Source organism: Palaemon carinicauda, chromosome 1, assembly GCF_036898095.1.
Source record: "Palaemon carinicauda isolate YSFRI2023 chromosome 1, ASM3689809v2, whole genome shotgun sequence".
Lineage (NCBI taxonomy): Eukaryota > Metazoa > Arthropoda > Malacostraca > Decapoda > Palaemonidae > Palaemon > Palaemon carinicauda.
Genome location: NC_090725.1, coordinates 177,614,261 through 177,641,760, shown reverse-complemented (window position 1 = coordinate 177,641,760; position 27,500 = coordinate 177,614,261).

The window sequence follows — 27,500 nt, the reverse complement described above, 5'->3', positions numbered from 1 at the left end:
TTTTCTTTCAATTAACCTTGTGTAATTTGGATAAAAAGTGATGCGCATTTATTCTTGTTTAACCGTTCAGTAACCATGTGTGAGCCAAAAAGGTTGTAAGAGTAATAGGTATGTATATGTAAATGTAATCATTGTTTATTTCCTATAGTGTTAAAGTATCAACTTTTTTCATTATATGTCAAAATTAAAGATTTTCATAAATTAGTTGCCAGAGGAACAAGTTATCGTATATTTATTGAAGTGTCTCCTTGCGTAAGTCTCCGATCTAGTTCAGATTTAAATTTCAAGTGATTTATTATTGGTATTACTGTTGAATTGTTATTTTTTAAAGAATATATATATTTTTGTAAAGTGTGTATTGTTTCGATCACCAATAATTATTTTAGTGCCTTGCTTGCATCCCTGACTAGGAACCAGAGTAAAATGTTGATTTTAGAATAGTTCCCGTTAAAAGTAAAGTAATCGCCCAGTTTGGTATAGAGAGTAAAGTAAAGAGACCTTTAGATATTCAGTGTTCTTCTATATTAACATCTGCTAGTTACGTATTATTTTCAGAGCTATTGTGTGTCAGATTATTTAATAAAAAGCAGGTTAGTTTGGAAGCTTGGGACTTTACGTAATTTTCTGGTCGTAATATACGTTTTTTGGTGCCCAAACCTTGCGATCGAGCGAATCTGTTTTAAATTTTGGTGATAGCAGAGCCTATTTACTGTTGATAGGATTTTGTATATTGGTAGGATATATTTTTTGGAAAGGTATAGTTTTTAATAAAGTAAAAGATGGCGCAGTTGAAAAATCCAATTGTTCAGGAATTGTCAAAAGCTAATGTAACCAAAGCTCAGTGGCTCGCTATTTTAATGGCATGTAGGGGACTTGCAAGTAGTGGAAAGATCAAAGCCTAAATCAGGAAAGTAGCCAGAATAAGATTTTGCACCAGCATGCGACCTTTTCAAGATGGCTGAAGCAGAATTTGTAGAGAAGCAAGTATCAGATGACCCACAAATAGAAGGAAGGAAAGTAGAAATGAATGTAGAGGATGAGATTAGACAAATTGCAGCGGAAGAGAATTTGACTAAGTTGAAGATGATGGCAGAACGGATAGAAAGAGAGAGAGAAGAGGAAAGACAAATTGCAAGACATACAAGGGAAATGGAATAAAGGGAGAGAGAAGAGGCAGGAGAAATTGCAAGACATGCATTAGAAGAGGCAAGATAAATTGCAAGACAGGAAAAAAGAGAGAGAGAAAAAGCAAGAGAAATTGTAAGACATGCTTTGGAACTGGAATTGTTGAATGTCCGTGTAAAGTTGTCGCCAACTCAGACAGGTGTGACCCCTGCTATGCCTGATCCCGTGTTTGATGTGGCGAAGACACAGAGGTGGATCCTAAAATTCACAGAAGAAGCTCCCAACGAATTCTTTGATCATTTTAAAATGGTCAAGTCGACGAAGTAATGGCCAGAAGATAAATGGCTTGTGTTATTGCAGAGTGTCCTCCTTGGAAAAGGACGCAATATGTATCTTCCCTTGTTTTAGGACCAAAGGAGGTAGTATAATAAAACTAAGAGGAGTGTGCTTCAAGTGTACCAGTTGACCCCTGAATACTATAATGAAACTTTCCGAAGTCTGTGGAACGATCTTATAAGGTAAGACAGTGATTTAAGAGATAGATAGAGGCTGCCAAAGTGAGAGAGATGACTGATTTAGAACTGACAGTGCTGGGACAGTATTTACGATGAATTCCTGAACATATACGAACGTAATTAAGAGGTGAAGAAACTTGATAGAGACGCTTCACTGAGTAAAAATCATAAGATTATCAGTTGTAAACACCCCTCGGGTATGAAGTTTCAACCGTTTTTCCAACCAAGTGTCAAGTATTTGCTGAATCATGGAAACCAGTTCAGTAATAACTATGGGAATAAGTTCAATAGTTACAGCGTAAGTGCCACTGGTGCTATTCCAAAGCCGAATGTGATAGTACCAAAACTACAATCATCAAATCATCCTCCTTCAGGTGTTCTGGAAGACGTGCAGAATATTGATATTGTCCGTTATAAGTGTAGCAAAAAGGCCATATCAGTAAGGATTGTTGGTCAAACCAACTGAAAGCAGTCGCTCAAGTGGTTAACGGTAATTCAACTTCACCGAATACGAAGACAAAGAATCAAACGGGAAAGGCTGATGAGGAAAATAAACCAGCTAACGTTTACACAACCAATAAGACAACCCCAAACAGCGTGGATGGCTTTAAACCATATATTTATGAAGGTATGTTAGCTGCTCTGGATGGGAGTGAGAAGATCCCGGTCAAGATATTGCACGACATGGGAAGTAATCTTAGTGAGGGGATGCGAGGGGTACACACGATGGTGGAACAGTCTCTCACAGGAGATTCAGTCATTTTGAAGGGAATAAGAGGTGAGGAAGTTACTCCTATTTACCGTTTGAAACTGTCTTGTAAGTAGATGACTGGTCATTTTGATTTTGCAGTAAAGGATTCTTTGGCTATCAAATGAGTTGGTGGAGCGCTGTTTGTGCCTTGTCCCATAATAATGGAGAAATCACTGAAGTATAGTCCTACGATTGAAATCGAGAAGGACTACTCGTATCTGTTTCCTAGTTGTGTGATGACTAACCGTAATACGAAGAAAGTGGCTGCCGGAAAAGAAAAAGAAACCGAAGGATCAGTGAACTTGGAGGATTTATTTTTGGAAGAAGAGTTTTCCCATGATAGTGTGCAAGAGTAGAGCTTCCGAAAGAGATCAAGAGAAGAGGAACGACAAAAAAATGAACAGGAAGACAAGAAATCAATGGACTTGGGAGAAATAGGAAACTCAGCATTAGAAGAAGGAGAAGTGAGTCCGAAAAGGCTGATAGGACTGCAATGGAAGAATGCGACATTAACAGAATTATCGTAGCTTGTGGTGGATGAGAAGCAATGTCCCACCTGTTATTACCTCAAGGATTAATTGCTTATGAGGAAAAATAGACCCGCCGTTATCGCTGGGAATGGAGAATGGGTCATATACCATCAGATATTGATTCCCGCACCGCTGAGAAGACAGGTGATCATCGTAGCACCGGAGAGGGGACACGGAATAAAAAAGATGACGGAGAATATTACAAAACACTTTTACTGGCCTGGCCTGAGTAAGGATGTGAGCCAGTTTTTCTGTGCTTGTCACGTTTGCCAGATGGCTTGAAAGCCTAATGAGTACATTAAGAAGGCTCCCTTACACCCGATTGAAGCACGAAGAGAACCCTTCAATAAGCTGATGATCGTCATTGTAGGACCGTTACTGAGAATGAAGAAAGGCCATGAATATATGTTAACTTTGATGTGTCCAGTAACGAGATACCCAGAAGCATTACCCAGCAGGAACATCAGTGCCAATATAATCACTGAGAAGTTACTAAAGTTTTTTACCAAGTCTGGTATTCCGGAAATCGTAAAGAGTGACCGAGGTACAAATTTCATGTCAAAATTGTATCATGACGTGATGAAACTATTGGATGTGAGACAACAACTGTCTACTGCCTATCACAAGGAGACCCAAAGTGCATTAGAGAGATTTCATCAAACCCTATAGAGTAGGTTAAAAAAGTACTGCACCCAAAAAGGAAATGAATGGGACATCAGACTTCTTTTTTATCTTATTTGAGGTATGCAATGCTTATCAAGAAAGCATGGATATAGCCCGAATGAAAGGGTGTTTGGTAGAGAAGTAAGAGGACCGATTAAAATGTTGGCAGAGGAAATGGATGGAGATTATGTCAAGAACTTGAGGAAAAGATCATCGAGAAGGGAAAACGAGCTAAGGCAAAATGAAGAAAATTTTTATTATGAAAAGTTAGAACAGACAGTTTGCGGTAGGACAACAGGTGTTGGTTTTCTTACCGATAAGGAGATTCCCTCTCACCAACAAGTTCCAAGGACCATTCCAGATTTTGGGGAAGATCAATGACCTGACCTACAATATCAAAACACCAGGAAGAAGGAAAAGTCAAAAGAAGGTTTACGTAAACTCATTGAAACCATACTTAAGCGAAAACTAAACTGAAACTTCACAGGGATGTATGGCAAAAACCCTTCCATCCACGGAAGACGACGACGGATATTAGGTAGGGGCTGTAAGCACAGTGAAAAATTTGTCCATCATTAGGAACTTAAGAGAGAAATTATCTCATTTGAACAAGGAGGAGCAAGAGGAATTAACCTAATTGATTAAAACTCTCCCTGAAATTGTCTCGGACATCCCGAAAGAAACAAATCAACTTGACGAGGCATGAGATACCCCTGAAGACCAAGGGAAGACCATTCAAACAATGCCCCTATCGACTGTCACCGTATCACTGAGAAGTCATGAGGAAGGAAGAGGAGTATTTGCTGTAAATCGGATTAGCTGAACAAAGCTCTATCCCTTACAGTTCTACATGCTTACTCGTGAGAAACCTGACGGGTCTTTCAGGATGTATAGGGACTATCGAAAGTTGAATTCGATCAGTGTGGCTGATAATAATCCATTGCCATTCATAAACCAACTACACAACAACATTGAAGAAGCGAGGTTCGTCTCTAAGATTGACTTGCTAAGAGGTGTGTATCAGATGCCTTTGACGACAAGGCAAAATCATTATTAGCTTTTATAACCCCATTTGGGTTGTATCATTGCACAGTTATGCCATTTGTTCTAATGAACACACCCGCTATTTTCCAACGAGTGATGGATAATCTTCTAGGAACAACTGGAGAAAGTCTTTCATAAATTGCGAGGAGCACAACTGACGATTAACCTGGAGGAGAACGAATTTGGAGAGAACAGGTGGGTACTTAGGATTTGAAATGGGAAAAGGGCAAATCACCCCAGTAGCCGCTAATGTTGAAGGAATAAAGAAAACTCCCCCCCCCCCTCAACTAACAGGGAAGCAATTACAATGGTTTTTAGAAATGGCAGGATTCTACAGATATTTTAGCTGGAATTTTTCGGCTGTAGTCGCTCCTTTGACAGACTTGAATAGCCCCAAGAAAATATTTGTATGAACCAGCGATTGCCAGGAATTCTTCGACAAGATAAAGGCCATATTAACATTGAAACCAATACAACAAGAAATTCCTTATCCAAGTGGACGCATTGGACAATGGGATTGGGGCTATCCTATAGCAAGAAGACAAAAGAAGAATTCTTCAACCCGTCTGTTTCATGTCGTCAAATCTGAAGATGCATCAACGGGCTTACTCGACAATTGAAAAGGATCTGCTACTGCTAATTACAGCGAAAAGGAAGCTTGGTGTTTATGCAAATAGAACACAGAATGAAGAAACTACAATTTACTTAGATCGCAATTTTATAACTTTTGTAAATAAAATGTAGAATGATAACCAATGGTTAGGTAGATAGTCATTATGTTTGCTGCCATGTTGTATTAATGTGAAGAATATATCTGGTAAGGAGAACGTGGATGCAGGTTATTTATCAAGGGCTGAATCGGTGGATTCAGGCACTGAATAAAAAATCTTTTTGACTGGAGCTGTCTTATGAAGCTGTTCTTATATTTGTGTATTTAAGAGATGTATAACCAGCTTGTGAAGTGGTTCCCACTCATATAGGATTAAGTAAATTTATGTAAATTACATTAGACTTTGTCATTCATTTGGTTGTATTTTCATCGAGTTCCGTATATGTCAATTTTCGTTATTTTAAAGAATTGAATTTTTATTATACGTAGTTTAGTTACAAAGTCTTATGTAAACTTGTTAAAAGGTATGTATGACGCACACAAGGAATAAACGCTAGGGATTACATCATGTTTCCACATGGTTGGAAGTTGCATAAAGATTCTTAACTAAACTTACTCTTTTTTTTTTAATGTTAAGAGAGGAGGTGGCGGAGTTAGCTGAGTGTGTTGCCATCGTCAGGCGTCGTATAGATTCATAGAACACTACTTCAAACGGCCAAGTGGGTAACCTGACGTTGCGAGAGACGATCCTGAACATGTGCACACGCACCGAGAATATTTTTGCTGGATTTGCCTGGAAAATTCCAAAATGTACTGGGAGGACATATAAGGGGCCCCATTGCCATATATATAGAGAGAGATCCATCCTGACATTCCACAAGATCTGTGCTTCCATTAATCCTCTCACCATCAGCTCTTCAGCCAAAGTGTGTCCTCTCCAACATACAACCAGTATAGTGCCTTTTAAACATCATGGTAATTTTGTGTGTTTAATTTGAAGGGAGTGAAGTATATTTGTGAGTTCAGTTTATAATGTAAAATTATATATACATTTTTTTTTTTTTTTTTTTTTTAGATTGGCCCTGTGTGATTTGGATAAAAAGTGAAGTGCATTCATTCTTGCTTAACCGTTCAGTAACCTTGTGTAAGCCCAAAAGTTGTAAGAGTAACAGATATGTATATGTAAATGTAATCATTGTTCATTTTCTATAGTGTTAAAGTGTCAAAATTTTTTAATTAATTGTCAAAATTTAATATTTTAGTAAATCAATTTCTAGTGAAACAAGTGAGTTTAATTCTTGAAGTGTCTTTTTGTCGTAAGTCTAAGATCTAATTCAGATTTAAATTTCGAGTGATATATTTTTAGTATTACTGTTGAATTGTAAATTCTTTTACAGCATATATATATTTTTGTAAAGTGTGTATTATTCCGATCACCAATAATTACTTCAGTGCCTTGCTCGCATCACTGACTAAGATCTGAAGTAAAATGTTGGTTTATAATAGTCCCTGTTAAAAGTGAAGTAGCCTCCCAGTTTTGTTTTGAGAGTAATGTAAAGAGGCCTTTAGATTTTCAGTGTTCGTATATATCAATTTCTGGCAGTTACGTATTATTCTTAGAACTCGGAGGTATTCTATTGTGTATCAGATTATGTAATATGAAGCAGATGAGTTTGAGAGCTTGGGAATCTACACACACACACACACACACACACACACACATATATATATATATATATATATATATATATATATATATATATATATATATATGTGTGTGTGTGTGTGTGTGTGTTACAACCTCTCTCGTTGTAACGTAGGTTCTTTTAAGATATTTACAATATCAAGGATAGCAGTCGGTAAAGGTACTTCAGGGGCAAGGAAACACGAAAACAGAGACCCAAGAAAACTTAATAATATTTATTATAAGCAAGACTGATAACTTAAATCAACCTTGTGAGATGAAACACGCTTAATTATACATAACACTTAAAAGAAATAAAATATAATTTTCGAAACTCACAAGAAAACCTAAAGCTAATATACTAGACTCTAAAGAGAAGAAAATCATAATAGAGAAAACATTTAATAATAACAAGGTGGATCCAAACAAGGGAAAAAGGCTAGCCAGAATAATCAATAATCCTAATAATAATAAGGTAGAAGGAAGTAAGAGATGAAAACAATGAAACCCTTAATATTCCTACCTACCTTACAAAACTAAACAATGCAGAATTGAAAATAGATACACAACATATAACAATAAAACTCGTATATATAAAATAAACAAAATTGATAATATACACAACTTCACCTCAAGTGAAGTACAGAAGAGAAGTTGAATTCAGGGCCATACTTAGTCCATCAAACCGCTAAATGGAAGGGTAAAACTGTACACCAGGCATTGAAGGGCAACACACTTCCCTATACAAGAGGAACGATAATTCGTCTTACCTGGCGTCAGCCTCCCTACATATCACCTCACGAGCCAGTTTGCTCTCACACCCGTATACAGCTGGACTGGATGAATACGGCAAGTAAAATCAAAATTCAGTGTCGGGGAAACAGCGTCGACACATATCCCGTACAAATCCTCCGACGGGAACAAGTGGCAGAAAACTACCGTCGCAGATGACTGAGCATCTGCTAAACAGTCAACAGAAGTGCGAAAGTAATATCCAACGTTGTCCTCCAAATCACAATGAATGCTGAGACTGGAAATAGTGTTAGTGAGAGCTTGTCAAGACCCGAACTGCATTCACTGGTCGACCATGTCCACTCATCACCTTCCCAGCGTTTATCAACACTCAAAGCAAAAAGAATAACAATCGTTAAAGCGATAGTTCACTAATACACAAAGGAGGAGGAGGCGCAAAAACACTATCCAACAATCGTAGAGCCACTTAACTTACATTAACACCATAGTAAACAAATTCAACAAAAATACTTTAACTTAAAAGAAAACAAGGCTGATGTGAATAAACCAAAGAAATAATTTTACGTTAACCTAATACCTTCCTCCACCAAAACAAAAAAAAATTATTCACATAGAATACATTTTTTTTTCAAAATTGAATACTGTAAAAATCCTGAAATGAAAAGGAATTAACATAATCTTATAGAAATACAAAACCTGATAAGAAGTTGTAAATATTATAACAATACACTTGCCAGAAAGAAAAAAACACAGCTTCACGAAGAAAACTTACCAAATCAGAAAATGGGGAAAATAAGGCTAAACTATAGCTCGAACGAGTACAAAATAAAAAAAAAAATGATAGACCTCAGTAAGATTGAACCTACATATAAACTAGACTATAAACTAAGTACTCACTCATACTCACTCACACACTTGTCATTATATTTCATTTATATTTTATTGCGTAAAACTAGTTTCTATGTCAACCCGACGAAGATACGAGAAGGGCGATGGAAGGACAAAAGCCAAAATTACATACAAGAAAGGGCATCAGGAATAAGGTTCTCCGATCCCTTAATATTTTTGATAACCAGAGTGAATTCCTGCAACTGCAAAGCCCATCTCAAAATCCTCTGATTGAACCCTTTCATCCTTTCTATGAACACTAGAGGATTGTGATCAGTCCAAATCTGTAACGGGAAGGAGAAATTGGTCACATAGGGTTTAAAATGTAACAAAGTACGAACCAAGGCCAAGGCCTCCTTCTCGTTAGTTGAATACCGTTTCTCTGCTGCCAATAGGTTACGGCTAAAGTAAGACACGGGAAGAACCTCTCCAGCCCCATTTCTCTGAAAGAGGACACCTCTAATGCCCACATCACTAGCATCCACCGCGATAATGAAAGGTTTCTGAAAATCAGGGGACATTAATATTGGGTTTGACACAAACACCAGTTTAAGTTTAATAAAAGACTCCTCACATTGAGGAGACCACACAAATTTCTGTCCTTTCTCTAATAACTTAGTAAGCGGCTGAGCAATGTCCAAGAAGTTTCGCACAAACCTTCTATAATAACCTGTCATTCCAAGGACTCTCCGAACTTCCCTGACATTACTTGGCCTCTTCAAATTTAAAATGGCATCGAGATTGGCTTGTTTAGGGGCTACCTGACCCAAACCAACCTCATGACCCAAATAGCACACTTTGGCTTTACCAAATTCACACTTACCTAAGTTCACAACAAAACTAGCATCCCTCAAAGCTTCAAACACTTTTCTCAATCTTACTACTGTATATGAGTTTGCCAATCATTGCTGTGAACAACTAAATCATCAATATAAATCTCAGTGCCTTTCAACCCACAAATGACTCTGTTCATAAGCCGCTGAAAGGTGCATGCAGCATTTTTCATCCCAAAGGGCATCACTTTGCAGTCGTAAAGCCCAAAGGGAGTTACAAATGCGGAAATTTCCCGGGCTCGATCAGACAGGGGCACTTGTCAATATCCTTTCAGCAAATCCAACTTAGTTATGAATTTTGCAGACCCTATCTGATCGAGACAGTCGTCAATGCGGAGCAAAGGAAAAGAATCATTTATGGTACTGGCATTAACCTTACGGTAATCCACACACATTCAGTACTTTCCCTCAGACTTTTTAACTAAAACTATCGGAGAGCTCGAAGGACTTATCGAAGGTTGGATGAGGTCGTGCTTCAACATATTCTTTATTTCCTCCTCGACTATGTCCCTTTTCACTGGATTTAGTCGATAAGGACTCTGCTTTACAGGGGAAGCACTGCCCACATCCACATCATGCTGAAGCAACCTCATCCTACCTGGCAAACTACTAAATACCTCTGGAAAAGAACAAATTAAATTAATGATGTCTCTTTTCTGGATAACTTCCAGATGATCCAGCTCTCTTTTCAAAACCTGTAGATTTTGACCGTTATTGAAGAGAGCATCAGATGATACCCAACCAACTAAGTCTTCAAAGTTATCCTTTGGAGGTCCTACTTCCACAGACATAGGTTCATTTATAATAGCTAAGGGATCTCTACCGCTCGAAATATATGGTTTTAATCTATTAATATGAAAAATCCGGCACTTCCGTTTAATCCCGGGGGCTTCGATTTCATAATTCACCTCAGACAATCTTCTCAAAACCTTCCAAAGGCCCCTTGTACCTTGGTTCGAGGAAGTTGTCTGAGTCTGTACTCAACACCAATACGAGTTTCCCGGGCTCAAACGACCGCACTTTGGTTTTCCTGTCAAAATTAGATTTCATAACTGCTTGGGGGGAAGCCAAATTTTCTCTTGCAAATTTCCATGCGATAGCTAATTTCTTCCGTAAATTTTCTACAAACTTCATCACATTAATTTCCTCTTTCTGACCAGATGATAACAATTCATGGAAAATTTCCAACGGACCACGTACTTTGTGTCCATAGATCAGCTCAAAGGGAGCTACACCTGTAGATGCATTTGGTTGGTTCCTTATGGCAAAGAGAGCAAAGGGAACTCCTTTTTCCCAATCCTCTCCTTGTTCATAGCAGTATGTTTTAAAACTGATTTAAGTGTCTGGTGGAATCTTTCCACCACACCCTGACTCTCGGGATGGTAAGGTACGCTGGTAGTGCACTGAATGGGCAGTTCAGCACACTTACCCCTAAATACCTTACTCGTAAAATTCGTCCCACAGTTGGTCTGAATTTTACAAGGAAGTCCGTATCGGGAGAAAAATTCAATGAGCTTCTCAAATACTGCATTGGAAGTGATCTTTTTCATTGGGATTGCTTCAGGAAATCTAGAAGCTCGGTCCATGATGGTCAGGAGATGAGTAAACCCAGTCTTTGTTCTGGGCAAAGGCCCAACCACATCCATAACCAATTCCACAAAAGGTTCCTCAATTGCAGGAATGGGATTTAGAGGTGCTTTAGGGATCACTTGATTGGGCTTTCCCATCACCTGACAAACCTCGCAATTACTAACAAATCATTTCGCTGAGGATTTCAATCCTGGCCACCAAAAACATTTCGCTAATCTTTTAAACGTCTTAAATACTCCAAAGTGACCAGAAAAAGAATCATCATGTGACAACTTCAAAACAGACTCCCTAAATTGTGAGGGAACAACAATTTGTTCCACTCGAGAAGTTTTGTCCAGGTCATGTGTAGATGGGCGACTAATTCGGTATAACAAACCTTTTATTACACAAAACCTCGGTTTAGTTAAATCAACGGTGTCACCCAACTCGAAATCAAACTCTTGTTTCTGAGCCCCAATAAATGTTAAACGGTCCCAATCAGGTTGCAAAATATTACTAATTTTACTCAGGCTACCTACTGGCCCGGGCCCTTCTAACTCTACTTCTAAACTACTTAAATCTAAGTCATCATCATTTATCAATCCAGCTGCCTTAGCGGATGCCCGAGTCACCACCGCCACAGGACAAGCATTCATAGTCAAAATAGGGAATAATTCCAGACCCCTATGGTCTACCATGTCATTCCCTAAAATACCATCTATATTTGGAATAGGGAGATTCTCCACCACAGCCAACTCGGATACCTCATTATACCCAGGGAAGGATAATTCAACTTCCACCAATGGAGCTGAAACCACCATATTCGGGAAACCTCCCAGAATCACATAATTCCCTGAATATTCAACTAAACCATTTAAAGATTCCCCTAACACTAAAGACCGAGCTGACCCTGTGTCTCGCAAAAATTTTACCTTAAGAACTCCTGAATTTGTAACCAGTCTACCAGGCCATATATATTTATCATAAAGTCATGAAGGTCTATTACCAGTTGGTTTTACATTGCTGCCATCACTACTAATCACATTGCTACCTTCCGTTACCGATGGATTCTCAACCTTGGGAGTAATAGGAATAGACTTATTGGTAATTACAGATATAGGGTTGTCAATATTGTTATTATTTCTCTCCAGATACCTCCTCTTGGCATCACACTGAGCTTGATAATGTCCAGGCTTATTGCACCAAAAACAGGTCCCATTACCTTTGCTCGCATTACCAGACACTAACCTGTATTTAGAGAAGAATCTAGAGGGCTCTCCATTTGAAATTTTTCCCTGAGTCTTCTCATTCTTATAATAGATAGGAACACCTGAATATTTTACCCTGTTGTTCCCTATATTATTAGATTTATTATTACAATCATTTGGCTTAGCAGACTGGAAATTTATAACCTGATACCCAAAATTGCCGGACCCCGCTCGATGGGTTAAAATAAATTCATCGGCAATCTGAGCCACTTTACTTAGACTGACTGCTTTTACCTCTTCCAAATATATCCTCAGTTCTTTACTACAATACTTCTTAAATTCTTCCAACAACATTAATTCCCTCAAGGAGAAGAAAGAGACTACCTGACGACTATTTAGCCAATTTTCAAATTGCTCCTCCTTGAGCCTAGCAAACTCCTCGTATGAAATGGAAACATGCTTATTAAAATTTCTAAATTTTAGACGATAGGCCTCAGGGACAAGATCATAACCCCTGAGGACTAACGCCTTTACTTTACCATAATCATGGGTTACGCCCTCTTCCAAAGAATTATAAACCCTGATTGCCTTGCCCACCAGCCTACTGTGAATTAAGACTGTCCACATCTCGGCGGGCCAAGACAACCTGGTAGCTACCCGTTCAAAAGCTTTAAAAATTCCGGCACATTTTTTTCGTCAAATACAGGGACTAACTTCAAAGCTGCCCCTATATTAAATTTATCGACATATGGACCACAAGGAGTACTTAATCTATTAGGAACACTTTGCAATTTAGCCAACTCCAAATTTACATTAGCCATCTCTAGTTCATGTCGCCCACCTTTTTGTTCTCCTCAAACTCAAGCTTCATTAACTCTATCCTCTTACAAATTAATCTATATTCATTCTCCTCTTGGGACAACACAGGCTGCACTGGGACTACATTCTCCGGGACAGCTTTTTCTACAACAAATGGGTTATTGGACACATTAGCTTTAACTTGCAATTTAGCATTTCCTTCAAAAATAGTTCCAGTATGAGGGGGGTCTTCAAACAAAGAAAGGCCTGGATTCACACTCACATCATCAATCATACTATCCTCGCGCTCTGAACCACTATTATTAACACTGTCGAAATCCCAAGCTAAATTCTCTCCTTCAGCCATACCCTGAGCTACCTTATTTGCTACAGCTAACAATAACTGGGTCCTAGTATTCGCTGCCTTAAGCGGGATCCCAAACCAATGAGCACAACTCACCAAATACTTTTCAATTAATACTGGAAGATCCCTAAGACAATCTGCTAATCCTAAAATTCTGCGGGATCAAAAACATATTCTTCCATGATTTCAAAATGAAAAGGGTAGTAAACAATAACAAATATTGGTAAATCCACTGAGCACCGATCCGCCAACCAAACCACCGAGTACACCTAAGTGTTATCCTGGCAAGGTCGCCAAATTATTACAATCTCTCTCGTTGTAACGTAGGCTCTTTTAAGATGGTTACATTCTCAAGGATAGCAGTCGGTAAATATACTTCAGGGGCAAGGAAAGACGAAAACAGACCCCCAAGAAAACTTAATAATATTTATTATAAACAAGAATAATAACTTAAATCAACCTTGTGAGATGAAATACACTTAATCATACACAACACTTAAAAGAAATAAAATATAATTTTCGAAACTCACAAGAAAACCTAAAGCTAATATACTAAACCCTAAAGAGAAGAAAATCATAATAGAGAAAACATTTAATAATAACAAGGTGGATCCAAACAAGGGAAAAAGGCTAGCCAGAATAATCAATAATCCTAATAATAATAATAAGGTAGAAGGAAGTAAGAGATGAAAACAATGAAACCCTTAATATTCCTACCTACCTTACAAAACTAAACAATGCAGAATTGAAAATAGATACACAACATATAACAATAAAACTCGTATATATAAAATAAACAAAATTGAAAATATACACAACTTCACCTCAAGTGAAGTACAGAAGAGAAGTTGAATTCAGGGCCATACTTAGTGCATCAAACCGCTAAATGGAAGGGTAAAACTGTACAACAGGCATTGAAGGGCAACACACTTCCCTATACAAGAGGAACGAAAATTCGTCTTACCTGGCGTCAGCCTCCCTACATATCACCTCACGAGCCAGTTTGCTCTCACATCCGTATACAGCTGGACTGGATGAATACGGCAAATAAAATCAAAATTCAGTGTCGGGGAAACAGCGTCGACACAAATCCCGTACAAATCCTCCGACGGGAACAAGTGGCAGAAAACTACCGTCGCAGATGACTGAGCATCTGCTAAACAGTCAACAGAAGTGCGAAAGTAATATCCAACGTCGTCCTCCAAATCACAATGAATGGTGAGACTGGAAATAGTGTTAGTGAGAGCTTGTCAAGACCCGAACTGCATTCACCGGTCGACCATGTCCACTCATCACCTTCCCAGCGATTATCAACAATCAAAGCAAAATGAAAAACAATCGTTAAAACGATAGTTCACTAACACACAAAGGAGGAGGAGGAGGCACAAAAACACTATCCAACAATCAGAGAGCCACTTAACTTACATTAACACCATAGTAAACAAACTCAACAAAAATACTTTAACTTGAAAGAAAACAAGGCTGATGTGAATAAACCAAAGAAATAATTTTACACTACCTAATAATATATATATATATATATATATATATATATATATATATATATATATATATATATATATATACATATATATATATATATATATATATATATATATATATATATATATATATATATATATATATATATATGACCTATGTAGATGGATAATGAGAAGTCAGAATATGGGTTTTCTTCATTTATTACAAAAGGTTTGTTCGTAAGTACACCGTACACAACTACCCTCTCAGGTGAGGGACTTGCCAACTCGAGCGCCCAAAGGCAACTAAACTCCCTTCGCTACCAAAATGTAATCTTGCTACAACAATAGGCTGTGCTATAGGTTTTTGTGGAATTCTCATGATTAAACTGTTCATTTACCTTGATGTACAACACACATCTACATAAACAAATTAGGACATTACTCCTCCCCCCAAGCTCCTCGCTCCGGGAGGAGGTGCGCACTCGCCCTCACTAGTCTATGATATATGGAGGACACTCCGACCCGGAATAGGCATGGCATGTACTAAACAGAAATGAAACAAAAAAATATATATATGCATAGGAATCACCCAAAAAAATAACATATCTTCCACAAAAAAGATTAAAAATGAAATATTGCATGAAAAAATGTACACAATACAATATAAATAATTTCACTCATTTCTTCTTAAGACCTCTGCAACTAAAATACAGAAAACCCAAAGTGAAAAAAAAATCATAACGACATCAGTTTTATCCAACCTCATCAATAACCTCCCTCTGGTTGTGGGTAATACAGGCTTTTTGGGCGGGACAGTGGTGGGAATAGATATTCCTTCATCCCTCGATTTTACTTGTCCGGGTATACGGCACAATTTCTCAACAAAACTCAACACCACCACTTTGCCATTTACTTAAATCACTACAAGACTTGCACTTGCAACTTTCAACCAGTGGCCACAAGCTGTTTTCCCTAGAAAATCATTCATCTTCCTGCCTTTCTCTTATAACATTAAGTATAAGGTATTCACATCTATACATTCCCTAACACTGCCTATCCTCAAGGGTGAACTTTAATCCTGCAGCCACTTGCCATTCGGGAACTGCCCCGGCCCTTGCAACCAGGAATCATATAAATACATGAATAATACAGCATCTGCCTAACAGATCTCACATGACCTAATTAACCTCTGATTATTTTTAGGTTCACTCAGCAATGTTATACGTATGGCCACACTCAGCAAAATTACCACAATATTTTACGCATAATTTAAGCACCATCTTAGAAACACATTGTTATCATCAAATTTATTTAAAACACGTCAGAAGAAGAAATGAGGTCTGATCAAACAACAACAACAGCAAAGGAAAAAAAAAATCTCTACTCATCAACTCGAGGAAGGTCACATATGTAGGGGTGAGGAGGAACACTTTTGAAAACTACCTCTTTAGTCACCACATGTATATGTGCCTGATGATGCTCAGACACTGCGCCATTAACAATGCTTTGTATCACACCTGTGTTAGATTTAACAATCTTTACTAGGTATGGACCCAAATACGCTGGCTCTAGTTCGTGTTTCCTAGGTTGTAATCGTTTCAAATACACACGATTGCCCACAAATACTTTTACCAGTGCGGTTTTCAACCGACCATCATACTTTGATCTGTTTTTCATTAGCTCTTTTCAAAAACCTTTCAGTGGTGTTCATTACTCTCCTCAATAGATTTAATAAATAGACACGGTATTGCTCAGTTGAATAATTTGGCAATTGTTGCGAATTAATGAGTACCGTATATGGTAACACAGGATCCTGTCCATAAACTAAAAAGAAAGGCATGTCCCTGAGCGAAGCATTATATGCAATGTTCAAAGCTAGCTCAGCTGTAGGAAGCATGCCATGCCAATGAAGGGGGTCATCAGCCGCTAAGTAATATAAAATTTGCACTACTTCCCAATTATGCAATTCTACTAAGCCATTTGCTGAAGGCCTATATGTGGTCACTAAAAAGTGTTCAATTTTCATCAAGTCCGTGACCGATTTCACCACATTATTTATAAACTCGAGACCATTATCACTTATCAAAACTTTCGGGCAACCAAACCTAGTAATGAAAGAACACAGTGCCTGGGGTAATGATTTTGTCGATTTGTTGAACATTGTGTAAGTATGAGTGCACTGAGTATATGCTTCCACAAATACACATATATTCATATGTTGTGTTAAACCAGTAGGAAATGGTCCTACCACATACATATGCACGGGCCATTTTCTGGCTTCAGGTACAGTGTTTTTATGCTCTTTGAAACAGATACAAGCATGACAACCTTTTTTTATAATTCTCTATAGATTTTTTCATTCCTGACCAAAGGAAGGATTTGCATGCTCTCCTTAATGTTCTATCAATCCCTGAATGCCCTGCATTCGGACTTGCATGTACAATGTGGATGGCTCGATTTATTAAAGAGGGAGGAAGAACTACCCGTGCACAAAATTCCCCTCCTCTCTTCTCGTAAGCACAATATAAGATATCATTTTCTATAAAAAAAATAATCACGAGGCACATTCAGAAATGAGGGATTACTCTCTGATTCCCCTTCAATCACTACTCACACTTTATCCATCCATTCCTCTTTTTTCTGTCCCTCTCGGACTGTTTTTATGTCCCAGCCTCTCAAGTCAATCAAACCTGCATCATCAGGGCATTCATTCGGGACACCCCTGGTCATGTCCTTGGCCCCCCACATATATTCATCTTTGCTGCTGATCTCTCTCTCTCTCTCTCTCTCTCTCTCTCTCTCTCTCTCTCTCTCTCTGACTGTTCATCGGGAGAATTCCCGTCCCGTTCTCTATTTTCTCAATTTTGATAGGGGTCTTCAATATTTTGGTTACATTCTTCGTTCTTCTTCTGTGCCCTAGTTGTTACTCTTATTACTGCACCTCTAGAGAGAGCATCAGCTTCCTTGTTAGCTTTACCTTCTATGTGGTGAAAACCATTCATATTAAATTCTAACAATATCAATCCATCTCGCTTGTCGAGAGGTCAAATCTTTTTTATAATACAAATTACGTAAGGGGTGATAACCACTTTGCAACTCAATCAACTGACCTAATAAAAAGAACCGATGCCTCTCTAGAACCCAAAGAATAGCCAAAGCCTCTTGATTGAATGTACTATAATTCTTTTCTGCCCCTTTTAATGTGCGGGAAGCAAAACAAATGGGTCCCTCTCTGCCTTTATCATCTCGTTGAGAAACTATGCCACCATGAGCTATGCTACTCGCATCTGTTATCACTAAAAACGGGCGATCAAATCAGAGATATGCGAGTAATTCATTGCTAGTTAAGGCAGCTTTCAAATGGTTAAAGGCCCTTTCTTCTTCCCCTCCCCAAATTATTACTTCTTTTTTTTCAAAGCATCTAAGGGCCTTGCAACCTCTCCAAAACCTCTTATGAATTTACGGTAATACCCAGCGAGCCCTAGGAGCCCAGCTACTTCCTTAGAGTTTTGTGGCCTGGGGAAATCTTTAATAGCTGCTACTTTACTAGGACAGGGCTGGATACCTTCTGGGGTTATTATGTGACCTAAAAATTTGACTTGTTTACAGAAAGATTTGCACTTTGACAAATTTATTTTCATACCATTATGTTGCAATGCTTCTAAAACTTTAGGAATATTATTATTATGTTCTTCGGCGGTTTTCCCTGTAATTATTATATCATCTAAATAAACAAGAACATTATGGCCAATTAAGGGAGACAAAACCGACATCATTCCTCAAGAGAGATGACTTGGAGCATTTTTAACACTGAAAGGAAGAAAATTAAACTGAAATAGTTAATCGTTAGCTATAAATGCCGTTTTACATTTACTGTCCTCCTGAATGGGTATCTGATAGTATCCAGATTTAAAATCAACAGCTGTAAAATATTTTCTATCCGGCACCTTCACAAGTAATTCTTCGATCAAGGGCAATGAAAATGCATTTTCTTCTGTGACTGCATTCAACTTCCTATAATCAACACACAATCTTACCGAGCCATCCTTTTTCCTAACATCTTCAATAGGAGAAGCCCAGGGAGATTCGCTCTCCTCGATTATCCCTTGTTCCCTTGATTTACTAATTTCCCTTTCTATCTCTTCCTGGAAATGATTGAGTACCCTATATGGCCTTTACCTGATCGGCTCCACCTGCACAGTTTCAATGCTAAAGGGTAATCGATCAATCTTCCTGGGTGGTTCGTCTCCAATTGCAATTACATCGGAATAATTATTGAAAATATCACTAACTACAGGTTGATATTCTGACGGACATAGTTTTTGTGCTTGCATAATCAAATACTGAGTGCGGTCGTCGGTGGGGGCTGGAGTTGTGGCACCCAACATCCCATTATAAGCAATTCCACTTAACTAACTCACACACAGAATCACTTCCCAATACAACTCTTTTATTTGGCAAATTACATATCGTTATATCAGCTCTGTTTTCTTTTATTTCCGTCAAGCCCTCTAACATCATATGGGCCAATTGTCATGAGGTTTATCAACGACCTTGGTTCCTTCCGGAAGAGGGCGATATGGGGTCACTGATATGCTCGTGAGTGTCTTAGGAGACAACACTTCTCCTCTTTCAGGTACAGCTGTTACCTTACTTAAATGTCTCTCCGAGCCCGCAAAAGCACTTAATCTCTCATGACTTTCTATCGGCAAAATGTATCCTCTTGCTTTTACTGTTATGGTATCTTTTTCTTTGAAAATGCATATTTGATTATTAGAGATAAAATAAATTCCTAAAATAGCCTCGATTCCTGGAATTTGCTAGGTGGGCAAGACAAAAAACATCACGTGTAAACTTCATAGATTCCACCTTAAAGTTGACGATCGTTGTATGGTTTATGTGTAGTTTATTTTCTTCTGGCGTGTCGAAGACGATGGATGCCGCTGACTGTAGTACATATGAGGAAAATCTTTTTTCAATCAGTGAAATGCTGGCACCTGTGTCGATCAGCGCTCGAATGGCTCAATCCTAACTGCTAACATTCCTAGCCGGCCATTACGAGATATGGGGTACAGGCCCATGACCTCAGCTGTAATGCCGCTGCTCCCTAGTACTGCGGGGGTGAGTTTGGGGGCACCGATGGAGGTCCCACTGCCTGCTCTGTCACCATGTCCGTTGTCACCGCTTCCTCAGCTACTGCTTGTTATGTCAGGCAGGGAGGCATCGAACTCCCTCGTTCCCCCTTACTCTGTTTCCTTTTCCTCGGATGTTGGGGTGGGGAGGTGTACGTGTTCCACAGCTCGCCCGCCATGGTCGTTTTTGGCTAAGCACTCTCGAGATAGATGACCGCAGGACTGACAAGTGTAACAGCGGTGGGATCCTTGTTTTTTTTTGGGGGGGGGGGGGGCACTCCACTCGTCGGTGCTCCTCTCCCCCACACTGCCAGCATCTGAAAAGACTGCTATCTCTGTGCTCTCCTTTACCCCCTTCTGGGATCGACTGCCTCTCATGGCTGCCAACTTCTTGGAATTGGGCTTGTTATTCCCAGTAATTTTTTCTTCTGGCAAACTGTCTAAAATATTTTGAATCGTGCTCACTACATCTCCTAACGAGCGATTGTCACCAAACATATAACCACATAGATGCGGATTTACTAATCTGCGAATATGTTTACGAATCGCAATCACGAAAAATGCGATTTGCAGAACTAAGAACTGATTCACCATCACGTATTTTAGGGTTATAATTTTCTTTTATGTCTCCCTTTCTCACAGCATGCAAGGCATACTTCTCAATTAAAAGTCGTTTTATTTCAGCATAACTTCTTAAACTGTCTTGTGGCCAACACATTACCTCCATTGCAAGAGCATCTTTCAGCAATCTAATTACTGGAATAGCTTTTTCTCTTTCCGACCACCCACATGTGGCTACTTCAAAATCTCTCAAAAACACTTCAATTGATTGAAACCCTTCATTAGGCCGTTGATCATCAAAAGGCCTAACACTTGCCTGGATTTCTGGCAACTTTTGAACTACAATTTGCGTATCTTCACTCGGCTGTGCATGTGGACTTTCACTTGTGTGCATTTGGACTTTGTTTATGGATGTCGGATATGCTGTGGTTGCGCGCCGCGCCTCTTCTCGTTCAACCAAGAATCTGTTCATTAACTGTTCTAAGTTTTCTAACTTATTTTCCAATTCTTGTGTTCTAATTTCCTGCCTATATTGTTCATTGGGAACACTATATCCCACTGCCAACATATATATATATATATATATATATATATATATATATATATATATATATATATGATAAATTTTTGCACATTTAAACGTGTTTCTTTCATATTTCATATAAGCCATATATATTAATACACTAATGTCTGGATTTTCTTAACGACCTCGGGATCAGAGCCCCAGGCGGAACCGCCCAAAGACTATAATATCGGACAGGCGGGGATTTGAACCCTCGTCCAGGATATTTGTATGCCAGTGACCATACCACTCTGCCACGTGGCTGAGTGGTATGGTCACTGGCATACAAATATCCTGGACGAGGGTTCAAATCCCCTCCAGTTTAACATTATAGTCTTTGGGCGGTTCCGCCTGGGGCTCTGATCCCGAGGTCGTTAAGAGAATCCAGACTTTAATGTATTAATATATATGGCTTATTCGAAATATATATATATGTATATATATATATATATATATATATATATATATATATATATATATATATATATATATATGTATATATATATATATGCTTATGTATAAACATATATATATATATATATATATATATATATATATATATATATATATATATATATATATATATATATATATATGTATATATATATATATATATATATATATATATATATATATATATATATATATATATATATATATATATATATATATATATATATACATATATATGTATATAAACAGTATATATATATATATATATATATATATATATATATATATTTATATATATATATATATATATATATATATATATATATATATATATATATATATGTAATATATATAATATATATATATATAAATGTGACGTCATTGTCCATGTCACAGGCTATCTATATTTCCTCCCTCTCTGAACCAGTTGCAATGAAGATACGAAACCACGCTGACTATCATTTCCTGATCCTGCTAGCCTCAGCCTCAACAATGCGCAGTGAATGAAAAGAAAGGATGACCTACAGTAATAACCGTGGCACTGCATTGCACCCCCGCCAAGATGACCCCCATTTGCATCCCCTAATGGCAGAATTGGAAGGACAGGAACCTCAGGAACCGGCATCAGGATATCGCTGACTTCCACGCTGCAGCCTCACCATGTGTTACTAACCCAGCAACAAGCCATCCAAAATCTTCCGGCTAAGATAACAGCGTTGTCACTCTAGGGTATCAATGTCCGGCAACCGAGGATCCCTTCTTCAGTGGCTCCGGAAAAGTGCGAGGCTGAGATGTGTCCTATCTACTGAAAGGGCATTCAATGCGGTTAAGCAAATGATAGTAAAAGCTTATAATCAAACAGTGACGTGGCTAGAGTTTTTTTATTTGATCCAAGAGCCTAGTGAGTCCTTTAATGATTATTTTATTAAGTGTACAAAAAAGGCTACTAATTGTGCATTCACATGTCCTAATTGTAACCATGATTTATCTGAATACAGTATATGCTTCTGCATCAGCTCATGCTAGGCCTTAGTGATGAAGTGTTCAAAAGGCAAGTATTTCAATCATACAATGATATTACCGATATCGACTCCCTCAGATTCATGTGCAGTGCATTTGAGACCGCCCGTGACGACGCCCTTTGTAATAGGGCATGGTTTGGCAGCTCCCTTAATGCAGGTGCTGCCGGTGTGTTTAGGGAGAAACCGGTGGTGGCAGCCACCCTTGGTAACTGTGACAGGAGCACCTCTGTAAAAGTAAAACCACGCCCCTATGGTAATTGTGGCACTCGTTATACCCCTGGGTATTTCTCACGTCCCACGAGAAAAATGATATGTCATGGGTGCAGTAAAACCGGTCTCCTGAAGAAGTGTTGTAGAGGGTGGAGCGCCAAGAATAACGTTATCTGGCAACAGAGTCAGACATAGCAGATGCAGTTACTGCAGTTGTCGTAGTGGCACAGGCAAGGGTTTTGATATGGGCCCACGATTCATGTCAATGTATACATGGTCAACTTAGGAAAGTGGTCCTGTGTACGAGCGGTGCCAGACACTTGTGTCCAGGTTTGTGTTGGGGGACCCGCTATTCTTGTGACGTTGAACATAAAACCAGCTAAGTTGAGGGAGGATTGTGAGACTTTGCCAACCTGCAGTGTTTAGGGTCGACTTCTTGTACCATAGAATACAAGGGGAAGCACACAAACCAGGAAGTTTATTTTATAAAGACCTCCATTAATTTTTGTATATTCCGTGATACTTGCAAGAAACTTGGTCTTGTGCCAGAAATGTTTCCAAACCACGTCTCTTCATAAATTCCGCCCCTCCTCCAAGCAGCATTTGCGACCCATACATTAGCTGAAGCTACTGAAGCAACCTGCGAGACCGTTGGCCATTCCGTTTCACCCATGTGAGGAGAATAGTACCAGATTAGAAAACGGATTATTAGCACATTTTTCCAGTACGACTTTCAACACTGAGAGAAAACTCCTCCTGGTAATGAATGGGGAACCCCACCGTATCCAATTATTACCCGACGCAGTTCCTTACACCTCGTCAGTACCTAAGCACTGGGAAAAGGAGGTAAAAGCCAGCTTGGAGGAGGACGTCAAGAGAGGGGTCTTACAAAGAGCTCCCCCTGGAGAGCCCACAGAATGGTGTTTACATATGGTGGTCGTGGCCAACATATACACGCCGTTTTGATGATGGCAATGAAGAAGTACCCAGGAAGTAAAAGTGTGGGATGACACGCATCTCTATGATTCGAGCGTACAAGGCGCCTTTTGGTATGTATATGACTTCCTCGCAGTCTGTGCATATTAAAGGATCGCGTTGAAACCAGAAAAATTAAAGTTCTGCAAAAAAGAAGGGAAATTTGTCGGGTTTGATGTCAGTTTGGACTCCTACAATCCTTCAGAAGATTGTTTATCTGCCATCAAAAGTTGTTCTATGGCCCAACAGCCCACAATATCTGATATCAGGTCATAGTATGGTTTCATCGATCAACTGGCCCCCTCCTGACAACAGTGCCCATCATGACCCACTTTAGAGACCTGCTGAAGAAGCCCTCAGGCAAACAGGTCTATTGGGATGCGCACCTTCAGGAGAAGTTTCGTCAAGTACAAGACACGGTCTGCAAGTTGGCCAAGGAAGGGCTCACCTACTATGACATGCTGCGGCAAACTGTTGCAGTCATTACTTGGAGTAAGAAGGGCGTGGGCTTCATCATCCTCCAACAGTATTGCAGTTGTATCTCCGTCGAGACTGCTTTCAGTTGTAGAGATGGTTAGAGAATACCGCTTTGTGGCAGTCATTTCCTTATACCCTTCCGAGTCTGGGTATGCAGCTGTGAAGGGGGAAGCCCTTGCGGTGGCCTGGTGCATAAAAAGGGCACGATTAGTCTTATTGGGCAGCCCAAACTTAGCCATTGTCCCGGACCACCACCCTTTAGTTAGATTGCTAGGCAATAGAAGTCTCGGCGATATTACCAACCCCAGACTATTTAGATTAAAGGAGAAAACATTATTTTATAATTACAATGTTAAATACTTACCAGGCAAGAGAAATCATGCTGCTGACTTCCTCTCTCGATTTCCTGCCCTGAAGACGGCGCATGATAGACAGAATGTAAGCTTCAACGAAGAATTTACGATTGCTCTGGGTCAGCAATCACGGAAAACCTACACAAGCAGTGCACCATAGATTAGATAACTGTTGAAGAGGCAGCCCTAGAGGACCCAGTTTATCAGCTACTAGTCGCTCGAGTGACTGCAGGGGACTGGAACCCAAAGAAATCCCAAGAAATTTCATGTTTGAGGCCCTTCTACGGCATCAGAGAACTTTTATCTATATCTGGCAACCTGGTCAGATACTGCTTCAACGACAACTGCATCTGCCTTGTCATTCTCGAAGGGCTCTGCCATCAGATAACTGCCAATCTTCATGCTGGACATCAAGGCCTAGATACAATGTTGAAAAGAGCGAGACATCAGTCTAATGGCCTGGCATCGAGGGTGACCTCCAGCATCTTCGTTCACGGTGTACATCGTGCGACCCCCAATCACCATCACTACCTGCCGAAGTCATTAAAATTATCCCTGCCCCAGAGTATCTGTTCCAACTGACTGTCATAGACCTGTTTCAGCTTGAAGGACACATGTATATGGCATATTGTGACAGGCTTACAGGCTGGCTGGAACTTGCCCATTTCCCTAATGGCACCTCATCTGCAAAGGTCATAACAAAACTTAAGCATTACTTCACTCAATGGGGAGCCCCTTAAAAATTGTCTATGGACGGCGGCCCTATCCTGGTGAGCAAAGAAATGATAGCCTTCTACAGGAGATGATGAGTTTATATATGCCTATCATTGGCCCACTACCAGTAGTCAAATGGGAGAGCCCAGGCCGCAGTTAAGTCTGTAAAGAGGATAACTAAAGCAAGTATCACCGAGACGAAAGCCTCGATAATGACAAGGTATCATTGGCCATGCTGCAGTACCTGAACACGCCCTTAAGGATCATAAATAAATCTTCATCACAGTTGGACACTAGGGGAAAGCTACGTGATGGTGTACCGACCGCAAAACTCAACTTTATGATAAACCACCACTGGAAAAATCCATCAGAAAAAGAGAACTTCAGGTAGTAGAGAAAAATTAGAAAATAATTGAAAACGGCACAGACAGGAGGCTAACGCTCCTAATAGCCAGGCACACATGTTATGGTTCATAACCATTTGACCAAGGTCTGGGGCAGGCTGTGAATCATAGTCGAGCAACGACCTCATAGACAGTACATCGTAAGACTACACGGTAGCAGGCGTCCATCGAAAAGAAACAGAAGACACCTCAAGGCTACTGAACTGCCTGTCAGTGAGACAACAGGAGCTACTGCTACCGACAACGAAGTGGCTCATGGGCCCAGGTCTCCTCCGTCAGCGCCAGAGGTACGGCCTCCAAGGAAGAGAGAGGCCCCTGTCTGGATGAACGATTATATATAATGATCTTTGCTTTGATTCTGCATTTATGAAATGAAAGTATTTTTTGTTTTGTTTTACTGCATTTAGACGTGCAGAATTTGAAGAATTATATTATGTATGAGATTTTATGTTGATGATGCATTCACAATTCAATTTTAGTACACATCTTGCAATGCTGATGTAATCATTGTTTTGCTTGATGTTATGTTAATGTTATTGATGTTGATCTCTCTCTCTCTCTCTCTCTCTCTCTCTCTACTTTTTAGTCATCGTAATGTTACCATAAATTATTACGATTGTGATTTACCAAATATGTCTGATGTTTTTGTTTAAAAGTGTTGAGAATTTCATCTGTCATATGTGCTTTTAATATTGTCACTTATAAGTTTTGAAAATACTGCCCTCCTCGTAATATTTTGGGAGGGAGATGTAAGATTTGTTAAGATGAGGCTGCTTGTAGTGCCTGAGCGCCACCCACTTAAGTGACTTCATTATCCACGTCACGGTCTATATGTATTTCCTTCCGCTGTGAATCAGTTGCAATGAAGATATGAAACCACGCTGACTATCATTTCCTGATTCCACCTAGCCTTAGCCCCAACACTCTTCCTACTTGTTAAAAGTTCGATATTCCTATCCCTTTACTTAAAAATCATTCTCCATTTCCATTCCATGTCACCTTTTCATCTCAGAACACTTATTCGTTTTTTTGTAAAAAAAACAAGATTTTTTAGAGTACTGGCCTATGCCTACTCTTCTTTTGTCCAATGCTAATTCTGTCAACAATTCTGATTTCACCTCTACACAAACGAACAAAAAAAAGGAGATCTGACTGATTGCAATAATTACAAAGGCATCAGTTACGTCAGTTGTTATGAAAATATATCGTATGCTTATTCTAAAGAGATTGGAGAGAAAGATTGATGAAAAGCTGAGCAATGAACAAGCAGGATTTAGATAAACTAGAAGTTGCACTGATCAATTTTTCATTTTGACACATGTAAAGCAATGCGTACAATATAGAAATCCACTTTTGATGGCATTTATGGTCTATGAATATGCCTTTGATGGTGTACACCAACCAATTTTGTGGAGAGTCCTGCCTTATTTTGGAATTACTTCTAAATATGTAAATCTAATTAAGTCTGTTCATAAGCATAGCAAGTGCAAAGATAATTTTAATGAAGTCTTAACATATTAATTTCTAGTGAACAGGGGAGTACTCCAAGGGAATGTGTTGTTACCTATGCTGTTTATTCTCCCCATGGATTTTATAATGAGTAGAACAGTTGGAGATGGTGGAGAAGGATTGGATTGGATTGGTGATAGGAATTTAGCAGACCTAGAGTATGATCAATATACTGTCCTGGTTAGCAGAACACCACAGGATTTGCAATGCTTGCTTACCACATTGCATGAAATATCACACGAGGCCAGGATGAAGATAAATAGAAGAAAAATGCAGATGATGAGAACGGGGTGTGAAATGGATGATGAA